Source organism: Octopus bimaculoides, chromosome 10 (assembly GCF_046866305.1).
Source record: "Octopus bimaculoides isolate indiv1 chromosome 10, ASM4686630v1, whole genome shotgun sequence".
NCBI classification, from domain to species: Eukaryota; Metazoa; Mollusca; class Cephalopoda; order Octopoda; family Octopodidae; genus Octopus; species Octopus bimaculoides.
This window is the reverse complement of record NC_142937.1, coordinates 58,367,991-58,381,875: the sequence shown is the minus strand read 5'-3', so window position 1 is coordinate 58,381,875 and position 13,885 is coordinate 58,367,991.

Below are 13,885 nucleotides of genomic sequence, written 5' to 3'. Positions count from 1 at the left end.
ACCATAGCCATATACAGCTTTAAATAGTTAGCTGGAGAGTGGCTGACAAAGGTTTTACTGAGACACCATCACCCTTTTTAAAAAAATTATAGATTTGCTTTGTCCAGTACAAATTACTGCTGACAGTAATACCCAGATCATGTTCATGCAAAGACTTCTTCATATTAGTATTGTGGAGAGAGTATGTGGACGCTGGGTTTTTCCTCCCAAAATGCATGGTGGTACACTTGTCTACAGTCAGCTTGAGTTGCCAGTCTGTGATCCATTGTTTTGTTGCATTGTGTCCATATATATATATATATATATATATATATATATATATATATATATATATATATATATATATATAATAAAGTAAAGTTGTGGAATACCGAACGAGTGGAAATATATATGAAAGAAGGTTTGAAAATGCACTTATTTTAAAGATATTTATTTACTTAACCGGTTTCACTTTTTTAGAAAAAGATTATCAAAAGTCTTTGAGAATAATAAAAAACGTTAAAAAACAGTTTGAATATTAAAATGCATATATACATTCTTTGATGATAAAATATATTTTATCATCAAAGAATGTATATATGCATTTTAATACTCAAACTGTTTTTTAACATTTTTTATTATTCTCAAAGACTTTTGATAATCTTTTTCTAAAAAAGTGAAACCGGTTAAGTAAATAAATATCTTTAAAATAAGTGCATTTTCAAACCTTCTTTCATATATATATATATATATATATATATATATATATATATATATATATATATATATATATACACTCTCTGAGTGGTTGGCGTTAGGAAGGGCATCCAGCTGTAGAAACTCTGCCAAATTAGATTGGAGCCTGGTGTAGCCATCCGGTTGCACCAGTCCTCAGTCAAATCGTCCAACCCATGCTAGCATGGAAAGCGGACGTTAAACGATGATGATGATGATGATGATGATGATGATATATATATTTACACACACTCTCAAGCATACACACACCATTCTGTTATACACATTTATGTGTGAATGTGTCTGAGTGTAATTATTAATGCATATATAAATCTACAAATACATACATATGTATATATAAACACACGCATGTACACACACACACATGCATGCACATACACACACATATGCAGAAAGAGATGTGGTAGAGAGCTCTATATTTATAGTATATCCATTATGGGAATAGTGAAGCTTTTCAAATTTCAATATCAATCATATGCACACAACAGAACAGAGCCATTCCATAAATGTTATTACTTCATTGTTTTATTAACGTTAGCTTAGTAGTAATGTATAAAACGAAAAGGCAACACAGCACCCAAGACTTTCAGAAACAGTTTTTCATGCTCAGAATGCAGAAGCATGGAACAAACTACCTGCATCAGTTGTTAGCTTGAGAGACACTACATCCTTCAACACTTACATCATCATCATCATCATCATCGTTTAACGCCCGCTTTCCATGCTAGCATGGGTTGGACGATTTTTTTCTGAGGACTGGTGAACCGGATGGTTGCACCTCTCTCTAATCTGATCTGGTAGAGTGGATACCCTTCCTAACGCCAACTACTCCAAGAGTATAGTGGGTGCTTTAACATGCCACCAGCATGAGGGCCAGTCACGCAGTACTGGCAACGGCCACATTTAAAATGGTGTTTTTTACGTGCCACCTGCACGGGAGCCAGTCCAGCGGCACTGGCAATGACCTCGCTCAAATGATTTTCTAACGTGCCACCAGCACAAGTGCCAGTAAGGCGACGCTGGTAACGATCATGCTCAAATGGTGCTATTTATGTGCCACTAGCACAGAAGCCAGAGAGCTGCTCTGGCAATGATCACGCTCGGACGGTGCTGTTAGTGCTCCACTGGCACAGGTGCCGGTCATCGAATATGGTTCAATTACGATTTCGATTTTACTTACATGCTTCCTGAAATTCGCCAACAATGTACCAGATGCTCCCACCCCTGTTTCTTAATTTCTTTTTTTTTGAAGAATTATTCACTGTTCACTTCCTGTGAATATTTTATGTACTGTTCATGCAACTTTGGCAAACTTTTCCTTATGAGTTGCAGTGCACCTGAGCATTGTATACAATATGTACATTATCTATCACCATTTATAAATGAAATTAGTATAGAAAGCAGTCTGCAATGTTTCACCAAAAGGAAAACTATAATTGTCTCTAAATGTGACTAGGGTATTATAAACACCATCATTGCTAGAAAAAGAGTTAAAATGCTCTGATGCTGTAGTCACAGCACATTATTATATACATATACACCAACAGAGACTACAATCACCCAAAAAACACTGACCAAGAATTCCCTATTACTGACTAGTTAGTTTCAGCAATTTCTGTTGCCTCATCACTAAGGACTGGTTTGATGTCAGCAGACTCTGAACTTTATTCTCCATCACCAGCATGACATCAGTATTAATTAGTACAGTCTTGTAGATATATACAAGTATGCATGTGTGTGTGAGTGTGTGTGTGTGTGTGTCCGCGTGTGTGTGTGTGCGTGTGTGTGTGTGTGAACCCACATGAATATTTTACTCTTTTACTTGTTTCAATTATTTGACTGTGGCTATGCTGGAGCACCACCTTAAAGGCTTTTTAGTCAAAGAAATTGACCACAGGACTTATTCTTTATAAGCATAGTATTTATTCTATTGGTCTGTTTTGCCAAACCACTGAGTTACAGGAATGTAAACACACCAACATCAGTTGTGAAGCTGTGATGGAGAGACAAATACAGATACAAAGACACACACACATAAATACATACATACATACATAAATATAAGAGGGTTGACCACTAAGTGTACATTCATTTTGCTAGAAGAAGACCACCTGTGTTCTGACCACTAAGAAAAGATTATTCTCAAGAAAATTCAGCAAAACACTGGAAGGATGTCTTTACCCTTTACCGTTACCCAGTCAACTTCAATCATGAAGGAAGTTCTGGTGTTTTGCTGAATTTTCTAGCATAATGGATGTCCACTTAGTGGTCATCCCTCTTATATGTATGTAATATAATTTTTCTGAATCCTCAGGTTTTTCAATTTGCTAGGCCACTGGTTTTAAATTGATATTAATGAAAGTAATATTCAATGTTTCACCCTTCTGGGTTCAGTCCCACTCGATAACACCTTAGGCAAGTTTTTTGTGAGTGGATTTTGTAGATGGTAACTGAAAGAAGCCCATCATATATATGTATATGTATATATATATGTGTGTCGTACATATATGTATATATATATGTGTGTGTGTGTTTGTGTGTCTGTGTTTGTCCACCCAACATTGCTTGACAATCGATGCTGGTGTGTCCATGTCCCCATAACTTAGTGGTTCAGCAATAAAAGACCGATAGAATAAGTACTAGGCTTACAAAGAATAAGTCCTGGGGTCGATTTGCTCAACTACGGGCGGTGCTCCAGCATGGCTGCAATCAAATGACTGAAGCAAGTAAAAATAAAAAGATATATATAATATATATATATATCATCATCATCATCATCATTATCGTTTAACGTCCGCTTTCCATGCTAGCATGGGTTGGACGATTTGACTGAGGACTGGTGAAACCGGATGGCAACACCAGGCTCCAATCTAATTTGGCAGAGTTTCTACAGCTGGATGCCCTTCCTAACGCCAACCACTCAAAGAGTGTAGTGGGTGCTTTTACGTGTCACCCGCACGAAAACGGCCACGCTCGAAATGGTGTCTTTTATGTGCCACCCGCACAAGCCAGTCCAGGGGCACTGGCAACGATCTCACTCGAAAATCCTACGGGAGCCAGTCAGGCGGTACTGGCAACGGCCACGCTCAAAATGGTGCATCTCATGTGCCACCCGCACAAGAGCCAGTCCAGGGGCACTGGCAATGATCTTACTTGGCTTGCCGGGTCTTCTCACGCACAGCACATTTCCGAAGGTCTCGGTCAGTAGTCATATATATATATATATATATATATATATGTATATGACGGGCTCCTTTTCAATCTGAGGCTATGGTAGAAGACACTTGTCTAAGGTGCCACACAGTGGGACTGAACCCAAAATCATGTAGTTAGGAAGCAAGCTTCTTAGCACATACCCACACATACACCTATGTAGGATTACAAGATGTTTTGCAATGTTGTGGTTTTGCTTGGTCTGTTTTATCTTTGTTCTACTCATTACCAGCTGACAAACAAAAACACACACATATGCAAACATATATGCACACATACACATACACATGCACACACACTTGCTCAAGCATTGCTTTTGAGTAAGGCTCAGTTGTGTGTTCAAGACTCTCACTTTCCAGCCATGTGATTTCATGATCAATCCCATTCCACCGGATTTTGGTCAAGTCGCTTTTGCTACAGCTTCTTCTTGACCTGAAATTTAGTAGACTAAAACTGCTTAGAAAGTTGTTTGATATATGTGTGTGCATGCATGTGTGTGTATGCTTATATGTCTGTGACTGTGTATTTTTCCAACCCATGTGGTTTTTGGAACTTAAAATGCTTAGGCAGTGGTGACACTGTTTGTTTATGTTCTGTGTAAGCAATAACAATATGTTCACCAGCACAGTAGTTCATTGTGCAAAATCCAATGGAATTGGTGTCAGTAAGGTCATTGATTTGTTGAATGCATTAAGAAATTTCATCCTACCAATGCCAGAAATTGAAGAAATTGATGAAAAATTTGGAGTTCTACTTGTCTAGTGAGTGGCATGAGATGAGATCATGTACTGAAACTAAAGTGATTTCATAGAAAAAGGCATCAGCATGGTTGTGTAGTAAGATACTTGCTTCCCAACATCATGGCTGAGTTCAGTCCTACTGTGTGACACATCTTCTATTATAACCTCAATAGACCAAAGCCTTGTGAGTGGATTTGGTGTTAAACAGAAACTGAAAGAAGCCTGTCATATATATATATATATATATATAGTTGAAATTTACAAATAACAAAACACGAAGACAGGTGTATAAACAACAAACAGGTGTACTAGTTTAACACTCAGGAAGGTGAGAAAGTCTTTTACGTTTCGAGCTTACACTCTTCAACAGAAAGGAACATGAGAAAATAAACAGAGAGAGAATAAAAAATACTTTAATGGCTAGCAGTCACTCATGACGGCTGGCTGGATGGAGGTGGTCAGACAGGAGAGCTAGGAAGAAGGGGAGATAATAAAGTAGTGGTGATCCCAAAACAAAGGTGTGCATGCGTGTGTATGAGAGAGCATGTAAGTGTGTGTGTGTGTGTGTGGATAGGGGCTGGTGACCTTGACATGTGGATGTGTGCATGTGTAGGTGTGTGTGTCTGTAATGTGTGGGTGTGCGGATGATGGTGTGGGTGCTTATATATATATATATATATATGTCTGTGTGTGAGTGAGTGTGTATGTGCATGCGTGTCTCTCTGTGTTTGCTCCCACCACGACTTGACAAGTGGTGTTGGTGTGTTTACATCCCCATAAATTAGTAGTTCAGCAAAAGAGACTGATAAAATAAGAACCAGGCACAAAACAAACAAAAAAACATACTGGAGCCAATTCAGAACTTTTCTAGCACTGCCCCAGCATGGCTGCAGTCTAATGACCAAAACAAGTAAAAGATTAAAGATAAAAGAAAAATCTATTCTAGATATTTACTGAAATACAAACACATGAAATTTACATTCATTTCAAATATTTTCTGTGGGGTGTCAAAATTTTCGTCATGTGACTAAGACTTCTATGGTGAAACTCTGTCAGCTATGAGATCACAGTTGTGCAACAAAAATGATCATATCCAATGAAAAAGATTTGAAATGAGAGTAAACTGAATCATTTGATGGGTCATCAAATTGCTAGATTGGCACTTCTGTCTAGTAATCGCAGAAGTAAAAATGATGTTAATCAATATATATATATATATATATATATATATATATATATATATATATATATATATATATATATATATATATTATTTCGTCATCATATCTGTATATTTTTTCCTATCTTATTCTCTCTCGCCATGCCTCTCTCTTTATGTATACAAATAGGCGCACACACATATATATATGAATGTATACATATAAATATATATATATATATATATACATATATATATATATTTGTTTTGCAAGATTTTTGATGTGAAATCGTATTAACAGAGAATATAGGTGATACAGACACTCACCATACACACATGCACTTACAAAAGACACAGACACATTGAAGGACACGCATGCATAGACACATACAATAGGAATACAAAATACAAAATGGCTGATAGTTAGCAAGGTGAGACACACATAAGAAAGAAGGAAACAAAGGACCACTGATGAGGTGACAGAAGTGTGACGAAAGAACTCTGGCCGAAATAAGATTAAGATTAATGTAATATAAAGCTGAAGCAAATTAACACCAAATATACAGTGCGTGTGTTTTTATTGGCTAAACTGGCAATATGACCATCCCCAAGTACAACAACATATATATATATATATATATATATATATATATATATATATATATATATATATATATATATATATACAGAGAGAGAGAGAGAGAGAGAAAGAGATAGAGATGTATACGCATACATATGTGTATGTGCATTTATATCATCATTATCATCATCATCATCATTTAATGTCCATTTTCCATGCTGGCATGGGTCAAACCGTCCAACAGACATTAAACGATGATGGTGATGATGGTATATATGTACACGCACGTATGTATATATATATATATATATATATATATATATATATATATATATACATATGTGTGTGTGTGTGTGTGTGTGTGTGTGTGTGTGTGTGTGCATGTGTGTGTAACATATATGTATACACATATATGGTTCATGATCATAATGATATATATACATATATATATATATATATAAATCATTATGATTATGAACATCATCATTTCAAAATTCAATTTACCTTGTTTGCATGGATCAGGTGGAATCCATTGGGACAGTTTTTCTATGGCTGGAGGCTCTCCCTGTCACCAGCTTTCATATTATTCCAAGTAAGGTAATGCTTTCTCATAGCCAGACAAGTTTTCATGGAAGACTGGATATAGTGAACATTGTTTACTCATTTACAGCAATCACAAGATGGAAAGTCAAGGAGAAAGTAACACGAATATAGACACATACATATATATAGATATATATTTATATATATATATATATATGTGTGTGTGTGTGTGTGTGTGTGTGTGTGTGTGTGTGTGTGTGTGTGTGTGTGTATGTACTTGTGTATTCATGTATATTTATGCCTGTGTATATACATATATAAAGACCAATACATTGATAGATATTAATATATAGAAATACATACATACATACATACATAGGTGCAGGTGTGGTTGTGTGGTAATAAGCTTGCTTCCCAACCACATGGTTTCAGGTTCAGTTCCACTGCATGGCATCTTGGGCAAGTGTCTTGTACTATTGCCTCAGACCAATCAAAGCCTTGTGAGAGAATTTTGTAGTTGAAAACTGAAAGAAGGCCATCATATGTATACATATTTCCCTTCTTACAACTCACTATGTGGGGATAATCAAAATTCTCCTCATTCCTTTTTCTTACTATGTATGTATATACATACATACATACATACATACACACATACACACACATATAATTATATATATACACATACATATATATATACATATATATGGTGGTTGTCTACTCCTTAAACAGAGTTTGACCACCTCCTGCACCTACACCTTAGCCCTTTCATGGCGTCTGATGTGGCTTTTTAAACCAGACAGTGTTTTGAAAAAACACCCACACAGATTGCACCTCTGATTTGCACTACCAATACCTGCAAGTAAGTTCTGCTCATTGTGGATCCTAACATGTCTTTTAAGACCCCCATTGGATTTGCAAACCCTCTGGCACACACCACATTCAAACGTGTGCACAGACATATAATCAGAATAGCTGGGTGAGGTTTGTTTTCCATGGGTTCGCAGGTGAGATTTGAGGCCAGCCAAGGACAGACATGGTCTGTCACAGACTGTGCACACAAAAAGGTCCTTGTCATTCACCTTCTCAGTCTTCACCTTTTTCCTTAAATGTCTCTTGAGCCCTGCTTGCATCATATATATATATATATATACATATATATATATACACATACATATATATATATACATATATATATATATACATACATATATACACATACATATATATACACACACACACACATATGTATATATATATATATATATATATATATATGTGTGTGTGTGTGTGTGTGTGTGTGTGTGTGTAGATAGATAACTTTGATAGGTTTCGGCCAGTATAGGCTCAGGCCATATCTAACTTAATAGCACCACCTGGTGAAGTCTTTTAGTGATATATGGGGCACCATGGCCCACTCTAGGAAAGAGTTATTATTGTTGGAGACATACCCGGGTGTACATTTTTTTGAAGAAATTTGTCCAGTGAACTTTTGTATTTTATGGGATCTGTTTCCATTTTGATGTATTGGTATGGTATTAAAGAGAGCTGGACCAGTTGAGGTAAAGTAGTTGTGACATAATATTGTTATGCATCATGAGTTCAATTTTTTAAGCAGGCAGATAGTACGGGTGCATATATATATATATATATATATATATATATATATATAAATATATATATATATATAGGTTTGTGTGTCTTTGTATCTGTGTTTGTCCAGCCCACCACTGCTTGACAACTGATGTTTGTGTGTTAACATCCCTGAAACTTAGTGGTTTGGCAAATACAATCAATAGAATATATACCTGGCTTAAAAAGAAGAACTGGGATCAATTTCACCAAAAATTCTACAAGACAGTACCACTCATGGTCACTTTCCAATGAATGAAACAAGTAAATGATACATGCATGCATACATACACACATGTGTGTGCACAGAAGAACACACATGCACTAATATACGCACACGCGTGCATACACACACGCGTGCATACACACACACACACACACACACATATGCATATATGTATATATTGTATTTTTTACAATGGTAATGGTTTCCATGTGAAAACACTTTCCCAAATATAACCCTTCGGTTTTGAAGCTTTGGTCAAGTTATAAAATGATACAAAAGCACTCACATTTCAATGTATTGCATTTTATTGTGGAAGTAACTGTAAGCTGATGAAATACTTATATAATTTCATGTTCCTTTGACATTTATTTAGCTTTTTACTAACACTTTTTTTCTGAAGCTCAGGTATATTGAGTTCTAACACCAGCTTATTAGTATCACTATGCTTAAGCAATATATATATATATATATATATATATATACCCACATACACACACACACACACAGATAGATAGAGAGAGAGAGAGTTAGATAGATAGTGAGAGAGAAATAGACAGACAGACAGACAGGCAACCATGTATATATATATATATATATATATATATATATATATATATATATATATATATATATAAAAGATAATAAGAGTGAAAAAACTACAGAAGGCTTGTGTTACATGGTTAAAGTATATATTTAAATTATGTCAGAAAAATGTAAGAAAAATGTTAGAAAAATGTTATAAAATCTTTTTGGTATATAAACATTGTATTTTGAGAAATAACCGGTTTCGTGTTGTCTTTTCAAATTTCTCTACTTCATTGTGTCGTGTTCGTTAAAAGCAGCAGAAATATAACAAAAGACTGTTACTCAGAGTTTCACGTTCCCGTTCATCGGACAGTTTTGTTAGAAAAACAGTTTTTCCACCTTGTTGCACATTTTATGTGCTTACTCCGGTATATATATATATATATATACATATATATATATATATATATACATATATATATATATATATATATATATATGTATATATGTACATATATGTATATATGTACATATATGTATATATGTACATATATGTATATGTATATATAAATATAGCTATATCTATAGATAATGGGCTTCTTCCAGTTTACATCTTTCCAGTCTACTTACTATGCTTTGGTAGGACAGTTGTAGTAGAGAACACTTGTACAAGCTACCACAAAATGGGATTGTAAACAAAAACCACATGGATAGGAAGTAAAACTGCTGAACCACCCATCTACACTTTTATATATATATATATATATATATATATATATATATATATATATATATATACATATATATATGTCCATGTGTGTATATGTACATGTGTGTGTGTATGTGTGCATGTGTGTACCTACACATTTGTCTATGTGTATATGTGCGTGTGCATTTATATAATTAAAAGGGAGAAAAAATGACCAATTTGTTTTAATGAACAAAATAATAATTTCTGAATACCTATTGTAAAATAATACTGTTTTTTTCGACACAGCTATGAGATATTTCCAGCACTGCTCAGATGGTCATTCTTTGTGTTTCTTCATGCTGCACTTTCACTTGAAGATTGTCACTTCAATGAATATGAAGACAGTTTAGCACAAGAGAGTACCTGTTATGCACAATGTGTATAATAACATACATACATATATAAATATATGCATGTATGTATGTATGTATTTATGTATTAATGTATGTATGTATATATGTTTTACATATGTATGTATGTATAAAACTTATGCATTTAGTACTTTCATCTCTTTTGAGAGATTTATCATGATGAAGCTCCCAAGAGTTGAAAATGCAAATTAAATAAGTTTTATACAAAATCCTGACTACCACCTTCTTAATATATAAAATCTGTATATATACATACACATATACACACACAAACACACATGCACACACACATGCACACATACATGCACACACACACACATGTATCTATCTATCTATCTATCTATATTATATATATATATATATATATATATATATATATATATATATATATATATATATATATACATATATATATATATATATATATATATACATACACGTATATATATACACACACACCTATATATATTAATATATGTATAATTTAGATTTATTGTGTAAATATTAGTGGGTAACAGGTTTGTGGATTTGTGTAAAATGAATGAAAATAATGTTGTGAACACACATTTCTAATTATTATTCATATGTAATCAAAATAATGTTAACAATCATTTTAAACTGCTGAAATATATTAATAATAAAGTGGCAAATGTACAAAAATAAATCTTATGCAAGTATGCATGCTTATGTGAGCATGTGTGCGTTTATGCCTCTGAGTAAATATGCATGATGTGTATATGTATGTGTATTTGTGTATATTATATATATAACTATATATGATTATATACACATACACACACACACACACATACACACACACACATATATATATATATATATATATACATATATATTTATATGTATATATATATAAATATAATATTTTAAATACATTTATTAGATACATTACCGAAAAAATTAGCAGTTATATAATACTAGCTATAATTAAATACTTATGTAATGAAAGTAATTATATAACAAAAAAGTAGGTAAGTGGCTGCTGCATGCAGCTTCTGTCAACTTAAGAAAACTAGTGTTTATTGGCAAGAAAATATCACAGACCAAAGAAATTATTTATACCACCTGAAAATTTTTGGAAGAAAATTTACTAGGAAAATATACTTTTTTTAAAATCTGACTATAGATGTAGTACATAGTTCTTTATATATGTACATATTTATGTATATGTAAATAAATATATATGTGTATATATATATGTGTGTGTATATATATGTATATATATATATATATATATATACCGGAGTAAGCACATAAAATGTGCAACAAGGTGGAAAAAGAGTACTCAAATACCAGAGGTAAAGTAATATGCTTTATTTAAAGCAGCAGAAATATAACAAAAGACTGTTATTTGGAGTTTCACATTACCATTCATCGGACAGTTTTGTTAGAAATTTCTAACAAAACTGTCTAATGACTGGGAACGTGAAACTCCGAGTAACAATCTTTTGCTATATTTCTGCTGCTTTAAATAAAGTATATATATATATATATATATATATATATATAAAGGCGATTTAAAAAAATATTTATCAGGACATTACTAACCTTTTTGGAAGAAATTTTATTTTCCTAGTGTGTGTGAACACTTACGTATATATATATATATATATATATATATATATATATATATATATATATTTCTATTTCTATTTATGTGTTTCAGCCAAGTGGCTGTACCTATATATGTGTATATATATTAGATAAATAGATAGAAACATGCATGCATACATACATACAAGCACTGATGGATGATAGACATACATTTAAATATTTGTGTATATATATATATATATATATATCTATATATATATGCTCATGTGTGGAAAAAATATGTATGTACATATTAAATATAATATATATATATATTATATATATGTGTGTGTACACACACACACACATTATATGTACGTACACACACATAGGTGGATGGATTGATTAATAGATATATAGGTAGATAACATTCAAATTTAACTATTTTCACATGTCTCTTTCAAATATATGAAAATATAATTTACTAGAAATTGTGTACTAGAAACATCTGTGTTTGGATATCTCATCTAATCTTATTCAAATTGTATTCTTCTGGCATCTCACATAAAAATATAATTTGCTTTTTTAGATATTTTTAAAATTAAATATGTCCAAGTAGAATATTTTGATTGGAGTCTTACAGAATATGTATGAATTGCATTAAAATATATCTATTAGCACCTAGTAGAATTACCATTTTTTAGGCATATAGATTATATAGCTAGCATGCACTATTGTGATAATGACAATTTTGTAATGACTGCATAACATTCTAATTTATGTAATATATTGATTTAAAATATCAAATTGTCATCTGTATATACTATTTTAAAGCAGATACTGAGATGAATATATCATTTCACTATTTTGTATTTTAGTGACTAAGATGTAACAGTCATGCTAGTATAAAATTTAAATGTGTATGAATTTATAAAACGCATATTGCATACAGTGGTGTAATACTAAAATGTCATTATTTAATATGTGTAGACATATGTACATATAAATATGTATATACATTGATCCAAAGTCTTATGTATATATATATATATATATATATATATATATATATATATATTCATGTGTCTATGTATGTAAGTGTGTGCATATATATGTGTATATACACTCACATATATGGATGTGTGGGTGTGCAGGCATACCTATACCTTAATATGTTAATACATTTAAAATTCGTTGTACGCAGACATATATAAATGTATATGTATGTATGTATGTGAAACTAGCTATACACATATTCAAAAGTACACATATATATGCATGTATATATGTGTATGTATATATGCATGTATATATACATAGATGCATGTATATATGTACATATACATAGATGCATGTATATATGTACATATACATAGATGCATGTATATATGTATATATACATAGATGCATGTATATATGTACATATACATAGATGCATGTATATATATATATATATATATATATATATATATATATATATATATATATATGTATATATATATATATATATATATGTATATATATATGTATATATATATATATATATATATATATATATATATATATATATATATATATATATATGTATATATATATGTATATATATATATATATATATGTATGTATATATATATGTATATATATATATATATATATATATATATGTATATATATATGTATATATATATATATATATATGTATATATATATATATATATATATATATATATATATATATATATATATATATATAGGCGTAGGAGTGGCTGTGTGGTAAGTAGCTAGCTAACCAACCACATGGTCCCGGGTTCAGTCCCACTGTGCGGCATCTTGGGCAAGTGTCTTCTACTATAGCCTCG